The 22,461-nt window shown below is 44.2% G+C and overlaps 1 protein-coding gene across 4 annotated transcripts in view; it reads right to left on the bottom strand.

Moving 5' to 3' along the window:
• The window catches only part of LOC126199365 (huntingtin-interacting protein 1), a 550,791-nt gene that overhangs the window by 444,437 nt on the left and 83,893 nt on the right, over positions 1-22,461 (bottom strand). The window lies entirely within an intron of this gene.

Below are 22,461 nucleotides of genomic sequence, written 5' to 3'. Positions count from 1 at the left end.
CGTTTCCAGTCAATGATCGGTTCAGTTGGACCAAAGGACTGTCCATTCGAAGTAAACACAGCCCACGTCATTAGGGAGCCACCACCACCTTGCACAGTGCCTTGTTTTGACAACTTGAGTCAATGGCTGGGTAGGGTCTGCGCCACACTCCCACCCTACCATCGATCAGCTCGTATCAACTGAAATCGGGACTCTGCTGACCACGCCATGGTTTCCCAGTCGTCTAGGGTCCAACCGATATGGTTATGAGCCCTGGAGAGCGACTGCAGGCCATATCGTGCTGCTAACAAAGGCACTCTCATTGATTTCTTCGGTCGTTTCACGCAATATTGCAATACTGCGCGCCATGCTTTACGAGTTGCATCATTGTTATATACAGCTAGAGTTTCTAATTCCTTTGGAGCCTACACGACTAAAAAAGCTTAATAAGACTGAAGTATGATCAGTTTTCTGCTTGGATCCTTGCCTTGATTTCTGCCTCACACGATGCATCCTCTGAACATTACCCCTAAGTATTTTATGAACCCTTTTGTATGACCGTGTTCCCACCACCAGAGACTGGAGTGGGTTTCCTGAACAGGCATGGGTCCTGCTCGTCACCAGACGGTCTGCGATTGATTCACCAGGAGACAGATTCTGCTCGCTGCCGTCTGCTTCACTTTGCCTTTAGAATCAGTGGGGGCGAGCTCAAAATAGGCTGACGAGTTTCTTGGGTATTCCAAACTCTGTTAGGCAATTAATCAGACTCTACCAGTAGATGCAGTCACATACCTTCTTAAAATCTATGTAGGCCTGCGCTATATTCCCACGTCTTTTCGGTGTTTTAGTCGAACGACCCTTTCTGAAATCCCCTTAATACAAATCACTTCTTCCGAAATTTGCTGGATTCTATACACAATAAAGTTCGGCAAGAGCTTAAAACAAACTGCTTCTATGATTGGTGCTGTCGATTTTGTCACCTTTCTAGTGTATAGAGCAGATGACCACTGTCTTCCAAACTTCTGGAATCTCCTCCAAAATCCAGATGCTCTTGATTAGTTTCTTATGGGATCTTTCTCTCCAGCTAGAATGACTTCTACCTGGATTCCATCTTCTGGAATTTTGTTCTTGATGTCAAAGAGCAAGACAAGTACGTAATTCACATTTTAACAAAGTCATTACACAGTCTGACCGAGCTGACAACTGTAAACAACAGATACGCATCCGATAACTTCTGAGTAAGCAGTGTCAAGCTGTGGACTGCACTTTCAGTGTGTCGTCGTTGTTAAGAGACTTCTTTTTATCAATACAAACCTGCCACTAAACGACAAGATTGCACAACGGGTCTCTCACGATTCGCCAAGTCCGAGGAAGGTACGAATGTGACGCGCGAGTTGAACAACGTTCTGGTTAAGGACTTTTCTGAGTTTTACATGGTTTAATGAATACTCTGTACGTTCTACTCAAGCGGGAAAGACTATGTAGACCATCTGAAGTATTAAAACCATCAATGTATGTAAAAAGTTACTAAAAACTAAAATTTTAATAAATTTATGTTCCTACAAGTACCGACGGAATATTCCATTAATGTTTAAATTTAACTGATTACAAATTTATCGATGAGAAATAAAAGGCAGTAACATTACGACATAACTAATCACTCACCAGAACTCACACCTTCATCGTTGCTGTCGGAATCACTTGAAAGAAGTGCCATCTTACGCATCTTTACAAGCGTAAATATGTCACTGCCACTGGAACCGTCCCCAGAATCATAAAAACGTTCATTCACGCAGTCATCCGAATTTTCATTCTCACTAGGGAGATCTGAATTTCCATCGCCGAAACATCAGAAAGTATTTCAGATTCGTTGCTTTTCTTCAGTTTTCTGAATAGGACCACCTCCAAAAGCAGAAACAACTACACGACGAAAACATAAATATTTGAAATATCAAAATACAATCAAAATGCTAAATAACCAAAACGCATCTGAAGGCAAGGTTTTCTATGAGATTTTGCTGACACCTTTTCATGTCTTTACTGTTTGCGCTGGTATCGTGACTAGACCCGAATAAGCGTTGCACTCTGCGTTCCTGGTATTTGTGAATGCACGATATAACGCCGTTTGATGTGAATGTGGAATGTTGTTAAACGGCACACACGTGTCTGATAAATGGTGTGTGTGTGTGTGTGTGTGTGTGTGTGTGTGTGTGTGTGTGTGTGTGTGTGTCCATCCAGACGAAATTAGCTGACAGACAGTGAAACAGATTTTTAGTTTCACATAAAAATGCAGCATAGAGCCAGGAAAATGACTTCGTGTAAGAAATTTAATTCCGCCGTGGAACCTAGCAGACAAATATACTCTAAAACATGCTCTTCATTTTGAAAGGATATTTGTGAATGTTGAGTTCACACTAAACTGCAGAATTCTGAAAAGCGTTACCCACAACAATACAAAAAAGAGTTGCCAGTTAGAAAGTACAGCATATCCGTAAGAGGGCGCCACGACGTCGAAAGGCAGCACGCGGCTGCAGGTACACGAAAGACAAAAATGAAGGACCCAGTACGCAGAGCAGCGTAACGTGGAAAACTTACAGCAAACACTGAACGAGTATGACGCACCAAAAGAGATAGATGTTATTTCTGGTGGCTGTGCACGCCATATTTCGTTAGCAGCGGCAGCGAAAATAAACAGTCGGCGAGGCGCAAAGCAAACGGCACTGGGCCACAGCTGAGGTGCTGCTGAAGGAGAGGCTAGGCGTGTTCTCCGAACTCGCAACTGGCTGTGCTGCGAACGTCGCCCCGGTTTCCAGAACGCGAGGTATCAGAGTTGTGATCCAACAGGCCACCCCCAATTCAGCCCGGTGGCGAGCGATTTAGTAGCTGTACTAAACAAGGAAACAGGAATGAGGTGGTGGTGTGTTTAGGCAGGATTTCGATGGTGGTCAACTGTCGACTGCTGCAAAATGTGCACCGCTCGATCATCCAGACAGCGAGAGCAAATCAAGTTATACAGGGTGAGCGTAAAGTCTCTCCCCGATTACAAAAAATTATTTCTAGGGAACTGTGCTAGATACAGCTTTCCGTCACCGCCTCTATAGCACCTCATGTTCGTGCTGTAATACATAACTGACCATTAAAATTGCTATATCACGAAGATGAAGTGCTACAGACGCGAAATTTAACAGACAGGAAGAAGATGCTGTGATATGCAAATGATTAGCTTTTCAGAGCATTCACACAAGGCTGACGCCGGTGGCGACACCTACGACGTGCTGACATGAGGAAAGTTGCCAGCCGATTTCTCATACACAAACAGCAGTTGACCGGCGTTGTCTGGTGAAACGTCGTCGTCATGCCTCGTGTAAGGAGGAGAAAAGCGTACCATCACGTTTCCGACTTTGATAAAGGTCGGACTGCAGCATATCGCGATTGTGGTGTATCGTATTGCGACATTGCTGCTCGTGTTGGTCGAGAGCCAATGACTGTTAGCAGAATATGGAATCGGTGGGTTCAGGAGGGTAATACGGAACGCCGTGCTGGATCCTAACAGCCTCGAATCACCAGCAGTCTAAATGACAGCCATCTTATCCGCATGGCTGTAACGGATCGTGGAGCCACGTCTCGATCCCTGAGTCAACAGATGGGGACGTTTGCAGGACAACCATCTGCGCGAACAGTTCGACGACGTTTGCAGCAGCATGGACTATCAGCTCGGAGACCATGACTGCGGTTACCCTTGACGCTGCATCACAGACAGGAGCGTCTGCGATGGTGCACTCAACAACGAACCTGGGTGCACGAATGGCAAAACGTCATTTTTTCGGATGAATCCAGGTTGTGTTCACAGCATCGTGATGGTCAAATCCGTGTTTGGCGACATCGCGGTGAACGCACATTGGAAGCGTGTGTTCGTCATCGCCATACTGGCTATCACCCGGCGTAATGGTATCGGGTGCCATTGGTTACACGTCTCGGTCACCTCTTGCTCGCATTGACGGCAGTTCGAACAGTGGACGTTACATTTCAGATGTGTTAAGACCCGCGGCTCTACCCTTCATTCGATTCCTGCGAAACCCTACATTTCACCAGGATAATGCACTACAGCATGGTGCAGGTCCTATACGGGCCTTTCTGGATACAGAAAATGTTCGACTGCTGCCCTAGACAGCACATTCTCCACATCTCTCACCAACTGAAGACGTGTAGCCAATGGTGGCCGAGCAACTGGCTCATCACAATACGCCAGTCACCACTCTTTATGAACTGTGGTATCGTGTTGAAGCTGCATGGGCAGCTCTACCTGTACACGCCATCCAAGCTCTGACTCAATGCCCAAGCGTATCGAGGCCGTTATTACTGCCAGAGGTGGTTGTTCTGGGTACTGATTTCCCAGTATCTATGCACCCAAACTGCGTGTAAATGTAATCACATGTCAGTTCTAGTATTTCATATTTGTCCAATGAATACCTGTTTATCTGCATTTCTTCTTGGTGTAGCAATTTTAATGGCCAGTAGTGCAGTTTGTATATGAGGAACTAGTAAACTGACCACTTTACCCTTAACCTAACCCTCACAAATGAGCGAAGAGGGGGTTTTCAATTGTGAAGGTGGTGGCCATTATGTTGTAGGGTCTCTGATTCCTCTGTTCAGAAAGATTTCATGGAAGAAATTTTTTAACAAAGAACCGCTAGCGCGGCGGTGCGCCATCTTGTTGAAACAGTATCTACAGTTGAAATTCCTGTAACTAACGCTGTCAAGAGGACAGTAAGAGCATCTAAGAGGGGGTACACGCAAAAAACCGGAACACAACCGCGGGCGGAGCTTGTGTATTACGCATTTGTGCCGCCAGGCGCGTATAGCGCAACTCATTGCCAGTTCGGTGCCGCATGTGTTGTCGACCTGGCTCCTCCATCTTCAGTGATTGTGCTGGCGCTCTTTTGTTCTTGTTTCGCTTTTAATGGCACCAAGTACAACGAACGTGCAGTTGTGAAAGTATGTTTTCTACTCGGTAAAAATGCTGCTGAAACTGTTTTAATGTTGAAAACGGCTTACCAAGATAACTAACCCCTGCACAAATTCCGAAACCTGCCCAGCAATGAATCGTGGTTCTGCACTACCCTGGATGACAGTCGTCAGCGAATATGGCGGCGACCTGGGAAGAGGTCCCGTACTTAGAATGTCCTGGAAAGGCACAGGAATGTTACTCCTGGCGTCATCATGGGGGAACCATCGGGTATGGCATCAGGTCACGGTTGGTAGGGATTGAGGGAACTCTGAAGACCCAACGGTACCTTCCATACATCTTGCGTCCTATGTGTGTTCCCTCTCGTGTGACAGTATCGTGATGACGTTTTCCAGCAGCACAACGCTCTTCAGCACAAAACATGTGCCTCTATAAACTGTCTACGTGGTGATGAGGTACTCCCGTGGCCAAATCTCTCCCCAACAAAACGTGGGTGGGACAGGTTTGGACGTCAACTCTGTCCCAGTCCTGCCCAGGATACCGACAGCCAGCTCGAACAGTGGTGAGCCAGCATGCCTCAGGAGAGGCTACAAAGGCTTTATGACATCTTTCCAGTGCATCCATAAAGATCAAAGTGGCTGCAACACATACCGATAAGTGTGCTCATACTGCCAAATTATTTGTAAATTTTATTTATTGCCACTTCGTCTACCAATACAACACCGTCCCATCTCAGATAACGCTCCGCAAACATTTAGAAAGCGTACTTTGCAGAGAGATGGTGTGTATTTATTCCATCTTGGGGAGAGGGCGAGGGGGGTAGCAGACTGGATAACCTTAGATGTTTAGTCTCCTCATATCAGTTATTAGGAGCAGCAGCAGCAACAACAGCAGCAGCGGTTGAGCGCTATACTGGTTGATCATCGTCGTCATGTTGGTGACGACCTGGGGAAAGGCCCCACTCTTCCAATGCTTTGGAGACACACAGCGGTGTGACCCCATGACTCTGTGCAGCCACCAGTTCTTACGCAATCACGGCTGGTAGCGACTGAGGGATACTGACAACGGTACGTCACGAACATCCTGCGTCCTCCTGTGTTACGTCTCACGCGACAGGGAAACGTTGAGGAAGAATGTGTGCGAAGGTCTCATGAAGATCTTTACTGAAGAGTGGAAACTGTTTTGACAGCGTCATTGCCCAGGATCAAACATGGTTGTTTATGTCCGAACCTGAGAGCAAAACCCAATCCATGGAGTTGGGTCGTCCGGGTTCCCCTCGGAAAAAGAAACCACGACTTTCACGAACAGCAGACCGAAAGGTGATGGCCTCCTCCTCCTGGGTTCAGTGTGGTGTCATTTTCATTGACTTTTTTGGAACCTGGCTCCACCAGTAACTGGTACCGTTACTGTTTGTCATTGCACAAGCTGCGACGTGCCATCCAGACCCACAGACCACAGCTTCGGGGTCAGCTCACGAGACTACACCATGAAAATGCCAAACCGCATTCGTCCCTTATGACGCAGGAGAAAATCAGGAAGATGGGTTGGAAAATTGTTCCTCATCCTCCCTACAGTCCAGACTTGGTTCCGTCTGATTTTTACCTCTTTAGTCATCTGAAGGCTCACATTTGATAGTGAGAAAGACCTTATTTTCTGTGTCAAGCGATGGTGTAAAAGTCAATCCCCAGAATTTTACCAAAGTGCATTTACATCGTGGAAAGAACGTTGGGCCAGATGCGTCACAGCTGAGTAGGCTCAATGTATAGCGAAAAGTTCCAAGTATGTTCACAAAAAAATTCATTCTCCTCCTGCAAAAAAATAAAAAACTAGAGACGACTGAGCAAAACTTTTCGAAGGCCCTTTGTAGATTTCAGCGTTAGGAAGTCTCTTGTGAAAGTATTTGTATGGAGTGTAGCCCTGTATGGAAGTGAAACATGGACGATAAATGTTTTAGACAAGAAGAGAATAGAAGCTTATGGAATGTGGTGCTACAGAAGAATGCTTAAGATTAGGGGGGTAGATAAAGTGACTATTGTATGAGGTACTGAAGACAATTGGGGTGAAAAAAAATTTGTGGCACAACCTGACTGGAAGAACGGATAGGTTGGCAGGACTCACTGTGAGACGTCAAGGCTCTGAGCACTATGGGACTTAACTTGTGAGTTTATCAAACTTAGAACTACTTAAACCTAACTAACCTAAGGATATCACACACATCCATGCCCGAGGCAGGATTCGAACCTGCGATAGTGGCGATCGCGCTGTTCCAGACTGCAGCGCCTAGAACCGCTCGGCCACTCCGGCCGGCGAGACGTCAAGGGATCACCAATTTAATGTTGGAGAGAAATGTGGTGGTGGTGGTGGTGGTGGTGGTGGTGGTGGTGGTGGTGGTGGTGGTGGGGGGGGGGTTAAAATTGTTGAGGGAGACCAAGAAATGGATACAGTAACCAGATTCAGAAGGATGTCAAGTTGTTGTTGTTATACGGAGATGATGACGCTTGTACGGGATAGAGCAGCCTGACTGAATACCACAACAAAAGACAACAAAAACAACAATTCGTACTGCTTACTGACGTATTGCGGGAGTGGCCAAGAGAAAATCTCATATCTGTTGCTACGTTGTTAGAGTGTCCGAGTGCGGGTTTTGGCCAAATTCTGGAATTCAAGTTCTGCACAGGTAAAAGCTGCGGAGTTGGTGTCAGCTGGCGCTATTCATTCTCTTTTCACTGCCTCACTGGTTCCTTAGGGATGCCTACAAAATCGCAACAGAGTAATGTGATTGAGGACCTTGCCACACGGCTGCCCATAATGATCGCGTCCTTTGCCAGCCTGTCCGCCGGTTTGTTGTGCTGAAAGCCGCTTGTGGGGAGCTTCTGCAGCTGCTACTAGACAGGTGGAGTGCAACAACGCACTAGCCTGCTGACAGCGACGCCGGCACGTACACACACCGTCCTATCGCCGCCTACACCGCCTACGCTACACCGCCTCGATAGAGGTCGCTCGATATTAACGGTACGAGTTCTTTCAACATGGTTTGCTGCCGCGCAGGTACGAAGTTGCTGCACTGAATATTTATCACCTCTTTTAAGAGGGAATCCCTTAAGTTAGTTTGTTTAGGGCGCTTAAGATCGTGGTTACCGGCGCCTTTACAAACACTGAGAGGAATGCGATTGACACATACTTGTAAAATACAGACACGTCGAATTGTTCTCTCCTCATCTCTCACTTTAGCACGTACGGTCACTGTCCACCACTGCACAAAACCGAATAATTAATCACAATTTACTAACTTCCTACTCGCTTCTGTCTTGGGATCTTTGGCCGACATAAATACTATATATGGGTGAAGAAAATTTCGGACGCGCGATTCCACACAAAAACGTCTGTCAAAAATTTCGTCTTGCACATATTTCCTATAGTAAATGGACGTTAAAGATGGGCTACCTGACAACACTCTAATGACATTCACGGTAACTTTCTCTGGCAGCTTGCACGAGTAGTGCCGTGTAGTTTGTGCAGTGGATAGCGTTTTGGGTTAGCGCGCAAGAGGTCGACGGTTCGATTCTGGGTAGAGGCGAATTTGTTTTTATTTGCCATTTAAATCAATTTCGAGATGATAAAGATGATTGCACAGTTAAATAACTCAACATCTAATAGTGATCTATACTACATACAGTACTTCCGCTCAGCAGTGACATTAACGACCAGTGACAATAATACTTTCCACATTAATGACTGCATGATGTTTACAAAATAATATGCTGTTCTGAGAGCAGATGCTCAAAGCGGTGCATCAGTAGGCTGTCTTATTATATGACGTCTCCCTGGCCGGAAGGATGTGCGGCACAATCATACAGTCCCTGTCACTCCTCAGAAAGTGTTATCTGTAGTGCAAGAGCACTCCCATTTTAAAAACTCTTGAACAATGGCATTTAAGCATGGGGAAGGAATCTCATGATTTTGGATTTACTTGGGAGAAAAGCGACCAAGTGAGTAATATTTGCACGTAAATGCGATCGCATGACACGTTTTTCAGAATAGCTTTATGCAGATTGCTGTTTGGAATGTATACGGTTCAATACGAGAGTCAAATGGATAGTGACTTAACGAGAGAATCGTGGAGGAAGTGCGACGCCTCTGCTCAGGAAACAAACGATATGATTGAGTCCCTCGACAGTCCATAATTTGTTAATCGAGGGAGGGAGGGAGGGAGGGAGGAGGGGGGGGAGGGAGGGAGAGAGAGAGAGAGAGAGAGAGAGAGAGAGAGAGAGAGAGAGAGAGCCAAGTGGATGTAGGATACAGGGTGCAGTAATTATGCAGAGAGCGACAACGTTTGAACACGATGTAGTAGCGTAGGTAGTTCAATCTTCGGCCTTCCGACCAAAAACTACAACCAACCCAACGTGGCGCACATGACCCTGATACAGTTCGAAGGGAAATCAGTTTGTATTGTCAGGTAAAGTTACAGGATACCTGTGGGCCAACAAACGGACGCACAAGATGGTGCAGTAGCCGCCTTTTCAGTTCGCTGGTGAGAGGCGAATGCTCAGTTTCATCTCACGAGACCGCTCTGTTCTCCCAAAACAAACTATTTTCACTATCCGTGTGAACGGCGTCCTGTCCAGAAGGATGCATCGTCACGTATTCGTTTCAATATACTCGTTTCTTGCTATCGACGTGTACGAACGTGTATAGTGACTGAAGTCCACCCGGAGTTTTCCCATTTTTCGATTAGTCGAGTGACTTTCTCTACTGAGGCTTGTCGATCAGCTGTTACAATAAGCGATAGCCGACGGCGATGGTTTTCAGCAAAGAGCTCGCGGTACACTCTCGAAATGGCGTCTGCTGCAGCTATGTGATATGGTGTGTCAAGCGTCGACCACCGTGACTCAGATGCTCTGGTATCGCACGTCTTGCTCATACTGCGACAGACTGTCAACGCAGATGGGCGTTTAGGTTTATGACATGAGGGTCAGATGACTCGCTTAGTTATTCCATTCGCCTTGGCGACAGATACTCTCTCACCAACACACCAGCAATCTCCAGTTCTGGTCAGCAATATCTTTGGCAGCAGCACGCCGTCAGTCACAACGATTATTTTCCCGTTTTAGTCTAATGAGTTTCGGAGCTTCAACTCCGTTGTCAAGGACTGCAGCGACTTCTGTTGTGAATTAAATCTGCGTCACTTTATTATCTAGGAGTAAATGAACACCATAACAGTTACCTCCAGGTGAAAAAATGTCGCCGTAGAGAGAGATGTAATGTCTAAGGTGTTATTAGTGATTACCTATACTTGGGTACAAAATACTACTCTTCTAATTCCTTAAAAAGGTTCCGCATTTGCATTTACACTTCAAATAATGAAACTAAGTCATAACTGTACTACGTTATTCAAGTAACATTATTTTGTGATTAGAGTGTGTATTAAAGAATATTAAGTCATTATCGTTTACATAATAGTTGAAATAAAATAATTCAAGTATACCATTTCAAAATTATTTTTGGATGTACTGCACACGTTACCCATCTTCATTAACGTACTGTGCGACTTACATGTTACTCGCCCGAACATTTGTACTTCTACTGATAAATATTTAATTTGTACAACTGAGTAACTGATTGTAAAACTAAGACTTTTCCTCAATGTTTCCCACACATGGTAAAGCCAGACTTTACAACGAAAGCGTACCTAATTATTCAATTAATAATGAATTCAATTACAGCTTCATATAGACAGGGAAAATCACAAATCTGATGATCGCATTCACTGACCGATTGTGTGAATTTTCACTATAATATAAATTTTTCACTGTACTCTGGACCGGCCGATGTGTTGTTTAGGTACAGGACCACCGTATGCCGAGAAGGTAATTTTAAAATTCGCCAAGCGTATCGTTTAAGTCACTCCTAAGATGGCGTACATCGTTTAAGAAACGAGCTGTTTCGCTTTATTTGTCTTAATTGCGTAACTGTCACGGAGAATAAATTTTTCCAAGGCTATTCGAGTAACGCCACTGTAGAATGGCCAACCTCCTGCTAGGAAACCCTGAGGAAGTGTCGGTGCACCCTCCCCGGTAGAGTTGGCAGCAGGAACTACTGTTTACCGTTGAAGACACTACACCGCGTCTCCACTGAGGCAACAAAACCGATGGATATGCTCTCTCCACCCAATGCCTACATATTTCTAGAGTCTTTAATAGCCGGGCGGTTTGAGGCGCCATGTCACGGACGGCGCGCCCCATCCCAGCGGAGGTTCGAGTCTCTCAGATCTCAAAAATATTGATATTGCTTTGAGAGGAAAAAACTAGTGGTAATTCACATTTTACTAAATAACTTTTTTTAAAAACGAAGTGTGTGTGTGTGTGTGTGTGTTCTTACCGTAAGTTAATTTAAGTAGTGTGTACGTCTAGGGACAGATGACCTCAGCAAATTCACACACATTTGAACATTTGTCTTTAATACCTAAGATTTTGTGTCGGTGGATTGTCTTTTGAGATATGTACTTGTATCTGGTAGGTGGTGTGTTCACTGACCCACTAAACACATACCAACACACTGGACGAACATCACGAACCAATGGCAATTAACATTCAAGATAGTGATCACAGCCTACTAGAAAATTCTAAGGCACAATATTAAATGTACTAGAGGTACCAGAAATACATAGGCAACAGATCTACCAATCCACTAACATACTGCCTGAACAATGTAACTACTAATAATGCTTTATTCGTTTCGTTTATTTCGTCTGGGATATTTTTTCGCGTAAAAGTAAGAACTGTGTTGTTCATTTACTGCTAGGTGATAAAGTGAAGCAGATTAATCTTTAAAAAAAAAGAAGTTGCACCTCCGGAACACATAGATGAAAAACAAAAAAAGTAAAATATGACTGGAGACAGCGTATTGCGAACATAAATATTATTAGCCTCTAACGTAGACACAGGAAACTGCCCACGCGAACTGAAAACGCTTACATTAAGTAACCAAAGAATATTTTTTAATGGAGACGAATTATACACATATCAAGCTTGAAGTGTAATGCACGACAGCTGCCAACATTTAACTTCGTGGAGTTATGGCATAGTTAAAAAGAATTTGACCAATCTCAGTAGGTAGTCTTTTAGTTATCATTCCTGCAAGAAGTTCCACTATGGCCTCTAATTACATAACGCAACAAATTTTGTGTAACAGTAATTTACCAAAATAGTTTAATTTTACTGTTTTATATCGTCCTGTAACAGTTACATAATTTGTCAAGTTTGGAGTTATCAGTCGTATTATAAAGAGTCAGTTCCTGTTGGCGATTTGATATAGAATGAACAAATCTCAAAAATATTGATATTGCTTTGAGAGGAAGAAACTATTGATAATTCACATTTTGCTAAATAACTTTTTAAAAAAGAGGAAGTATTAATACATTTATGTTACCTCAGTGCATAGTGACAGATTAGTGAACTTTCGTAGTATCTCTGAATCAGCCGTAGCGAGATAGTTACCTCTGGAGTTGTCAGGAGTTCGTCGAGTAGTACAGTATTGTCACTTTGTGTTCCAAAGCTACAGAACGGTTAAACTGAGACTCATATTAAAGAAAATATTTACTTACTATCTTAACGTAATTAAGCGAATAGACTATTTAAACAGCGAGTTTACAGCTCTTCGGAGATATTCTGACAGACTTATGCCGTTGCACGTAAATAGATTTACATGGGCTTCAGTTTGAGAAATAACGTCTACCTCAAATAAGATCAAAACAAATTACACTTCTTTTCAAGATTATTGTAGGGTATGAATCAGTAAAAGTTGTTACTTGTTAATGAATTTCAAATTTCGTTTTTAATGTAAATAAGACACTGGCTCAATGAAAATCAAGCTCGAACGATTACACAGAGATTCCTATATTGTGTTAGGTAATTGTCAAGAGGTCGAATGGAATATTTTTTATGTAAGCTATTCTTTACTATGTCAGTATACGACGCACAAAAAAGCTCATTACCTAGATCAAACTGAACCAAAATAGAAGACTGTAGCCGTATCGAAACTGGTATCGGACAGGGCTTACCCCCGGCAGACCACTGAACAGAGTATTGGTGGGTGAATTAGTCAGTATCCTGAGCTCTATACATTACTAGAGATCAACAATTCTGTCAATGTGCACACTACGAAACCCAGATCTGCACTGTTACACACTTCCATAATGAACTTGATAATTAAACTGAAAATTTTGTTGACTCCAGTATCGCTGAACGACGACGCACTGCGTGACGTAATAGCATTCCACAAACAGAACACTCCTCGACGTACATTTAGGCAGTGCGTTCTGCACTGACGTTTTTCTAACAATACGGGTTAAATTCAGATGTCAACATTTTTCTTATCGTGCAATCTTGACAATCTGTTATCAGCTTGATATTAACAGGGCAGTTTAGTACTGGGCGTGTCTCATCAGCTACGACCTGTCACTTTTGATCTTGTCTATAGCGTTATCAAACACAAAAAAACTTTTCCGAAATCCAAGATAATTATTACCGTACCGTGAAGCAAACAACGCGCTTTCCTCTAAGCTGGACAGAACCCCTTAATACTGGTAATTAGTAACTTAATATATAAATGGCAAGCCCACCGTGGGCGACATCCTAATCAAAATATTTTAATAGTCTTGTACATTAGCACAGTTCATTATCGCTTTCCATTGCTGTATCATATCATTGTATGAAAGTAAGTAGCTCGATTTGGTGAAAGACAATGAAGAGATCGAAAATCTGTTTTTATGAATCACCGGTAAATGAATTAATAACACCCGAAATACGTCACGGTTCCAAGCGTAGACGTGCACTGTCAAAATGAAATTGCTGGGGTTGTGTGCGCGTCAGATCTGTAACACATCCTGAGAGTTCCATTTTGTCATGAACTGTGTGCGAGCGAAACATTGATGGATTACATGAGGTATTATTAGCTTCTTCAGCTATGATACTTTACTGGGAAAAAATTAAGAAATGAAGGGCTCCATATCGAAGTTCACTGATGTTCTACAATCTAAGTTACGAATATTTTACTCTGCCTTTTACACACACACACACACACACACACACACACACACACACACACACACACACACACACACACACACACAGTACTTCTAATCAGACGTCTAGTAACCCAAAACGGTTAGTTAACATTGTGGTTGCGATAAAGATTAAATGAACATTTAGTAGAATGTGAACACCGATTGTGCTCCTTTGCGACACTGTTTCTTAAAAAGTAACATCAGAAAAAAGTGGATATGGAAAGTAAGTTACTACGATTGACATGGAAGTAGTACCAGCCCCAAATTACGTTTCATACTGGCCGTGCAATGTCAAGACATCGCAACAGCAGACCACCTCTTGTACTGGAAATATTGAACTTTGCCGTTACTGCAGTATCCTACACACGATGCAGGCAAAATCTGGGGTCAAAATGTGGGTTCAGGTAAGACTGTTGGATAAATATTGCAACAGGAGCCTGCAGCGAAGCATCACTTGATACAGTACCTCAAACAGTACTGCGAAGGCGCGGAAAAATAAAGATAACAAATCATAATGGGCCCAACCGACACAGATAACACAAATGAGTGATCGACTGATGTGATGCTGTGGATAAACCAGTTTCATTAGCAGCGGAGTGCTTTCATTTGAAGCATCAGGAGGAAAGAAGTGTAGCGCATTGACGGAAACAAAATGAATGGAAAGGGAGGTGGGAGAAAGTGTAAAACAAGTACGGAATTAGCTATGTCGCGGAAACTTGATTCTGGTGTACAGGAGTGCAATGCTCTTAACGAAAATAACTTTTAGGAATGTAATGAGCAAACTTTCTTAAATCAACGTCGTTGTGCCGCAGTTTTCAATAAGGTTTCCCTTATTTGTTCTGCAATTCGTAACATTACATGCGAAATAAATTACAAGGGGCATTCAAATGAAACCTGGTCACTTGTGTAAAGTAACGGTAACGTTTTTATTGACTCAAAACTGTAGTTATACACAGTACACATGCTCAAGAATAGTCGCCAAAACTGTTGGCACATTTATCCAATTGCGACACTAGCCAGTCGATTCCATCCTTGAAGAAGCTACTAGCTTGCTGTCGGATCCAGGCCTGGACCCAGTGATACACTTAGTCGTCCGTTGCAAATCGATGTCCTCGAATAGCTTGTTTTAAAGGTCCAAATACATAAAAGTCACACGGTGAAAGGTCGGGACTGAACGGTGGATGTTCCAGCGTTTCCCACCGAAATTGCTGCAATGTCGCTTTGACCGCATTGGCCGTGTCTGGGCGGGCATAATCGTGCAGGAGGATAACGCCATTAGACAACATGCCTCGGCGTTTCGACTTGATGGCTCGTCTAAGGTTCTGTAAAGTGGCTTGATAACGCTGGGTATTGATAGTGGTTCCCTGTTCCAGGAATTCTACAAGCAGTGGGCCCTTGTGGTCAAAAAAGGACATCATGGCCTTACCAGAACTGGTGTGCACATCCTTTGTTTTCTTTGCAGGTGGTGAAATCTCATGTTTCCACTGCTTGCTCTGATGCTTGCTTTCCGGTTCAAAATGGTGACAACAATTTCGTCACCTGTGACAATACGCGATAGAAAGCCGTATTCCTCCTCATGATAACGTTGCAGATGACTCAAAGGCAGTGCCATTTGAGTATTAAGGTGTGGACGGTGCTAACACCCAGTAATCGATGGATCTCCTCCACGATGATTCTGCGACTGTCCACGACTAAAGCATTCATTTTCACAACCATTTCCGATGTGATGACATGATGAGCCTGTCTAGGACGAGCATCGTCTTCCAGTGGCTCGCAGCCCCTAAGGAATCGTTTGCGCCATTCCACAACACTTTAACGACTCAGACTGTACTCACCATACACAGCCTTCATCCGTCGATGCATTTCACGGCCTCCACCTCCCTCCGCCGCCAAAAATCTAATCACTCCTCGTTGTTCCTGCGTACTCGCCTGCACATGCAGTAGTGGACGATAACTTGTGGACCACCTTCTCTTCGGCGTGAAACCACACCGGCACTATGCTACATGAAACGGCGCGCACGCGTCCGTCTCTCTAGCAACAGATAGCGCCACCATACCCCGCAGTTACTGACCAGGTTTCATTTGAATGAACTTATTGGCTCAAATGGCTCTGAGCACTATGGGACTCAACTGCTGTGGTCATTAGTCCCCTAGAACTTAGAACTACTTAAACCTAACTAACCTAAGGACATCACAAACATCCATGCCCGAGGCAGGATTCGAACCTGCGAGCGTAGCAGTTGCACGGTTCCGGACTGCGCGCCTAGAACCGCGAGACCACCGCGGCCGGCTGAATGAATGAACTTATTACATTATTTTGAAGTGAGGGGCGCTCAACATCAGGGTCATCAGCATCCTGACGAAAAGTCAGCATGCCGATCTCATGGTTTAGGACGATGGCTGTCCCCACAGGTGGAGCAGTTTATACAAAAATCTGCCTCCCTGCCCCACCATTTTACGGATTAGGCCTGACAGTTCACACAATTTCACCACTCTTAACACTGGAATCAGTATCAGCGAGGATGGTGTGCAGATCATCCAGACAGAGGACAGCCCTGCTATCAGTGTACAATACACACGTTGCCAGAATATGCTGAAGTGGCACTCCACAAACTTCATAGAGTGGTGGATCCTCCCGCTGGACGAGCAAGCCATGTGTCAATGAGCTATGTCCGATGCGCAGCCTCGTAAGCAGAACCTCCTTCCAGCGGCGAGGCTGACATGAAGTCCGCCATGCCTGTGTGGTCGATTTGAGCGACCGCAGTTTGTTTTCTGTCACCTGCAACCATTCAGTCTCCCACTGATGCATGATGTGTCAGAAAATGAGATGGTGGCATGCAACACCATTCCGACATGCTTCCTTGGCTGCTTTGTCGACCACGACGTTTCCCTGTATCCCGATGTGGACAGGTACTCAGTGAAGGATCACCCCCTCGCCACGGTGTTGGAGTCGCTGTAAGGAATCATGGATGATCTGAATCAATTAGTCCACTGGATACATTTGGTGAAGTGCTTGTAGTGCACTAAGCGAGTCGGAACAGACAAACCTTGTACAGTGATGTCTGTGAATCCTCTCCAATGCCATCGTAAATTTATCTAACTCCGGATCATAATTTGTAATTTTTATCGGAAGATGCACTTTGAAAACTCTAACAGGGAAAACAGCTGAACAATTTAGGATCTTCTCTTGCTAGGATCCAGCTGTATAAGGAACGGCAAGAAATAAATATCAGTTACTAAACACAGTCTTCCGAAATGCCTTCACAAAAGAAGACGAAGTAAATATTCCAGAATTCGAATCAAGAACAGTTGCCAACATGAGTAACGTAGAAGTAAATATCCTCGGAGTAGTGAAGCAACTTAAATCACTTAGTAAAAGCAAGTCTTCTGTCCAGACTGTATACCAGCTAGGTTCCTGTCTATGTTTAGTATAGAGCTAAGGCATCAGCAATCATACAACCGTTCGCTCGACGAAAGATCCGTACCCAAAGACTGGAAAGTTCCACAGGTCACACCAATATGCAAGAAAGGTAGTGTGAGTAATCCACTAAATTACAGGGCCATCTCGTTAACGTCGATATGCAGCAGGATTTTAGAACATCTATTGCGTTCGAACATTATGAATTACCTGGAAGAAAACTGTCTATTGACACACAGTCAACATGGGTTTAGAAAACATCGTTCCTGTGAAACAACTAGCTCTTTATTCACATGAGGTGTTGAGTGCTATTGACAAGGGATATCAGATCGATTCCGTATTTCTGCATTTCCGGAAGGCTTTTGACACTGTACCACACAAGCGGCTCGTAGTGAAATCGCGTGCTTATGGAACATCGTCTCAGTTATGTGACTGGATTTGTGATTGTCTGTCAGAGAGGTCACGGTAACTGATGGAAACCCATCGAGTAAAACAGAAGTGATTTCTGGCGTTACCCAAGGTAGAGTTATAGGCCCTTTGCTGTTCCTTATCTATATAAACGATTTGGGAGACAATCTGAGCAGCCGTCTTCGGTTGTTTGCAGATGACGCTGTCGTTTATCGACTAATGACCTCATCAGAAGATCAAAACAAATTGCAAAACGATTTAGGAAAGAGATCTGAATGGTGCGAAATGTAGCAGTTGACCCTAAATAACGAAAAGTGTGAGGTCATCCACATGAGTGCTTAAAGGAATCCGTTAAACTTCGGTTACACGATAAATCAGTCAAATCTAAAGACCATAAATTCAACTAAATACCTAGGTATTACAATTACAAACATCTTAAATTGGGAGGAACACACAGAAAATGTTGTGGGGAAGGTTAACCAAAGACTGCGTTTTACTGGCAGGAAACTTAGAAAATGTAACAGATCTATTAAGGAGACTGCCTACACTAAGCTTGTCAGTCCTCCTCTAGAATACTGCTGCGCGGTGTTACATCCTTACCAGTTAGGACTGAAGGAGTACATCCAAGGAGTTCAAAGAAAGGCAGCACGTTTTGTATTATCGCGAAATATGGGAGAGAGTGTCACAGAAATCATACAGGATTTGGGCTGGAAATTGTTAAAAGAAAGGCGTTTTTCGTTGCAACGGAATTCCAATCACCAACTTTCTCCTCCGAATGCGAAAATATTTTGTTGACATCGAGGAACAATCACCACGAAAAAATATCGGAAATCAGAGCTCGTACGGAAAGATATAGGTGTTCGTTCTTTCCGCGCGCTGTACGATATTGGATTAATAGAGAATTGTGAAGGTGGTTCGATGAATCCTCTGTCAGGCACTTAAATGTGATTTGCGGCGTATATATCTAGATGTAGGATGGTTACAACGGCTGCTTCTATCTAGAAAAAGTTTTCACTCTGCAGCTGAGTGTGAGTTGATTTCAAACTTACTGGCAGATAAAAACTGTGTACCGGACTGGAACTCGAAACTGGGATGTTCGTCTTTCACGGTTAAGTGCTGTACCGAGCGAATTACCTAAGCACGACCCACGACCCGCCGTCACAGCTTCACTTCAGCCAGTACCGCTTCTGTCATCTGCCACACTCTGCAGCCGTTCTCCTGCATACCCTGGGGGACTAGCACTACTGGAAGAAGAGTTGCTGTGGAGGAATGCTTAGTGAGAGCCTAAGACCTTGTCTCCAGAAGTGGTGGCAAAAGTGAAGCTGTGAAGACGGCTCGTGTGTCGCGCTTTGACGGCTCAGTCGATAGAGCACTTGCCCGTGTAAGACAAACGTCCCACCTTGAGCCCGAGTCCGGCAAACAGTTTTAATCAGCCAGTGAGTTTCAGTTTCTCCTCTATCTGCACAGTATTATTACTATTTGGAAACCAGCCACACGATTCAAACGATCGACAGATTTTAGTGGGCTCATCGTTGCATACAAAAAGTGCACCTACACTTTACATGACGCTAGACTGTGTGAAGATTTAGGTAATCGCCGAAGGAAACTAACTATTCCGTCCACTCCTCGCGGAGATACAGAGGACAGCCTGCTTTCGTACTCTAGCTACGTTTGTTAAATTCGGAATTCTGTAGGATTTAAAAATTGAATAGTATTTTTTTTCTACTTCTTCTAGAACGGTGGCTCCGAGAACAAAATCCCAGGTGACAGCTATGCAACTAATTACGTAGAGGAAAAATTAGCGTTGTTCATGTTATTAATCTGTTTATCTGACGTCAGCAACATTATTTCATGTCACGCATCGACCTCCAAATTGAATTTGCAATCTAACAGGAAAGACAAAAACGCCAGCAATCAGTGACTCATATAAATCCCCACTGCAGCAAGAAAATCGAACACGTCAGAGCGCTGCGCTGGCCACATACGCAATGGCGGCTCCACTGCGCCCGGGGTGCATGTTGTGTGTGGCTTATCGCCGCAGCCAGCTGGCACGTCACACTGACCACGCCAAGATAGCGAGCACAGCGCCGCACGCTCAGCTCGCTGGTTTATTGCCACTTTGCAGCTTCGCCTAGTTTTTTAAAATTTACTCGACCAAAAAACCACTCATTACTACGTAAATTCAGTGCTGCTGTCCTCAAACCGAAGTCTGGGCCCGACTAGGTATGGCCGCAGTCGTGGTTGGTGTCTGCGTAATTGCTCTGCTGGGGCAGTGTCGGTCCCGGACATGGTTTTACTTAATAATTTGTGAATAATAACAGAACTGTGCAAAATTGTCAGTTTATTTACCGATGCAGAATTAATTTTATATTACGGTTACCTGCTTGAATGCGGCTACGCCCGTGTACGCTAATGTCGCGTTTGTTTCTGCCACTGGTTCTCCACTGTTTTACACCATGCACTCCGGAGAGAACGTTAAATTTATCTGAAATATTCAGCCGCATGACATGATATACGGCCCGAAACATGGTGACAGAATTATTCGTTTGCTGCAGTTATTATTCGTACGACCTGGCTGACACACTGAACAACACATACTTTGAAAGTATTGCACGTCAACTACTTACAAGAAAGAAATGTCAACATGTCTTATCATGAAGGCTTTCACGACCGGATGGTACTGTTGTTGATAATTCTTCCGGGTTATATCGCCGTGGTCCATGGAATCCTTCTATTCCTAACGTTTCGTCCAATACTACGTTGGACATCCTCAGACGTATCCTCAGCAGGACCAGCCATACCTCTGAGGATGTCCAACGTAGTATTGGACGAAACGTTAGGAATAGAAGAATTCCATGGACCACGGCCATATAACCCGGAAGAATTATCAACAACGTCAACATGTCTGTTTTGAACGTTTCTACGTGTCACTTCTCATCGTCACTCCCATGCCAAGCTGTAGTAGAGGAGTCTTACTCCAACAGTATTTCTGTACAAATAATGAGTCATATGTACCCTTTTTTCATACAGCAAGTGATACGTGTTCCAGATTTGGTAGAAATTCCTTCAGCCGTTACAAAGATACACTGACATGCCACCGTCTTTACCGCCGCACTCTCCCACGGCCCCCATCCAGCCAGGACTGTTACCAATGACGCTCGCGACGACGGTAACTATGCACTCGACACTTTGTGTTATCGAATATTATTTCATGTCACGGCTTCTCACCCTCATCCGTACGGTTGGTAGAGGTATATTACCGTCATAGGTGCACAAATAATACACAAAATAGGTCGGGCATATATAAAATTTGTTTGAAATGGGTCCAGACATTCCTAAATTAAGATACTGTGATACCTCCTATTCGGCCTCACCCACAACTTAATGGGACGCAGATGTTTATTACCACCAAGCCAGCCGGTGTGGCCGAGCGGTTCTAGGCGCTACAGTCTGGGACCGCGCGACCGCTACGGTCGCAGGTTCGAATCCTGCCTCAGGCATGGATATGTGTGTGATGTCCTTGGGTTAGGTTCAAGTAGTTCTAAGTTCTAGGGGACTGATGCCCTGAGCAGTGCTCAGAGCCATTTGGACCATTTATTATCACCACAGTGTTTCTGTAGAGATAGTAAGTGACGTGTATCACGTTTGGTTGAACTCGACCCATTGGTTTAGGACAAGATGTCGAACACACAGTACATACATACATTTTTATAATAATGAACATTAACAATTAAAATATGTCTACTTGAGCCAGTATAGACGGGAAACTTTTTACCGTATGGGTACCCAAATTTACAGGACTGATGTGCAGACTCTGTTCTATAGGGTTCGCGTTGTTAGTAGTGTTGGTGTCTTAACTTGCCGCTGGACGCCGGTACTGATAATGCGAGGTAGGGTTGAAAAACGAGCATGACTGCGTATTACAGTTGCAGTTAGCCATTAAAGGAATACGGACAGGTCCTCTTTCTGCAAGGTGGTTGGAGAATGTGGTTCGGAAGTTAGGATTAACTGGAAATTTGGGAATTACTGCTCAGAGCCCGACAGCCAACTGCACCACCTATTAGAGTTGCCGTGCCTGAAAATGCTGGACGCGATGTGCGATCTTCAAGAGTGCACGAGCTGTGTCGCAACAGGTGAAAATTCCATGGTCCACCTTTCCGAAAGTATTGCAAACGAATGTGAAATAACTAGTGCGGTTACAGGCTGTCGTGAACGCAGGTGGTAGTCATAATGAGCAACGTTTGTAATCTGGAACGTAAACATGAGACGCAGCTAACAGATGTTACTCTCTCCCGTGGAAACTGAAAGGTGTTTCTTTCAATGGTTTATTCGATATCTCTCTTCCCCATGTCCTTACTGACGTTTCGACAAAGTTCCACTGTCCTACGATAAGTGGTTTTTCATGAGAGGCCTCTCAAGTAGTGAAAGTTGAACTATAACCATCCTGTACACACACACACACACACACACACACACACACACACACACACACACACACACACACACACAGAGAGAGAGAGAGAGAGAGAGAGAGAGAGAGAGAGAGAGAGAGGTATTACATCAATGATTGCAACATATCATGGAAACGTGTCTTGAAGAAGAAGAAGAAGAATAAGAAGAAGGAGA

This window comes from Schistocerca nitens, chromosome 1 (genome assembly GCF_023898315.1).
Source record: "Schistocerca nitens isolate TAMUIC-IGC-003100 chromosome 1, iqSchNite1.1, whole genome shotgun sequence".
In the NCBI taxonomy this organism is placed as follows: Eukaryota; Metazoa; Arthropoda; class Insecta; order Orthoptera; family Acrididae; genus Schistocerca; species Schistocerca nitens.
This window is presented reverse-complemented; position numbering and strand designations above follow the sequence as displayed.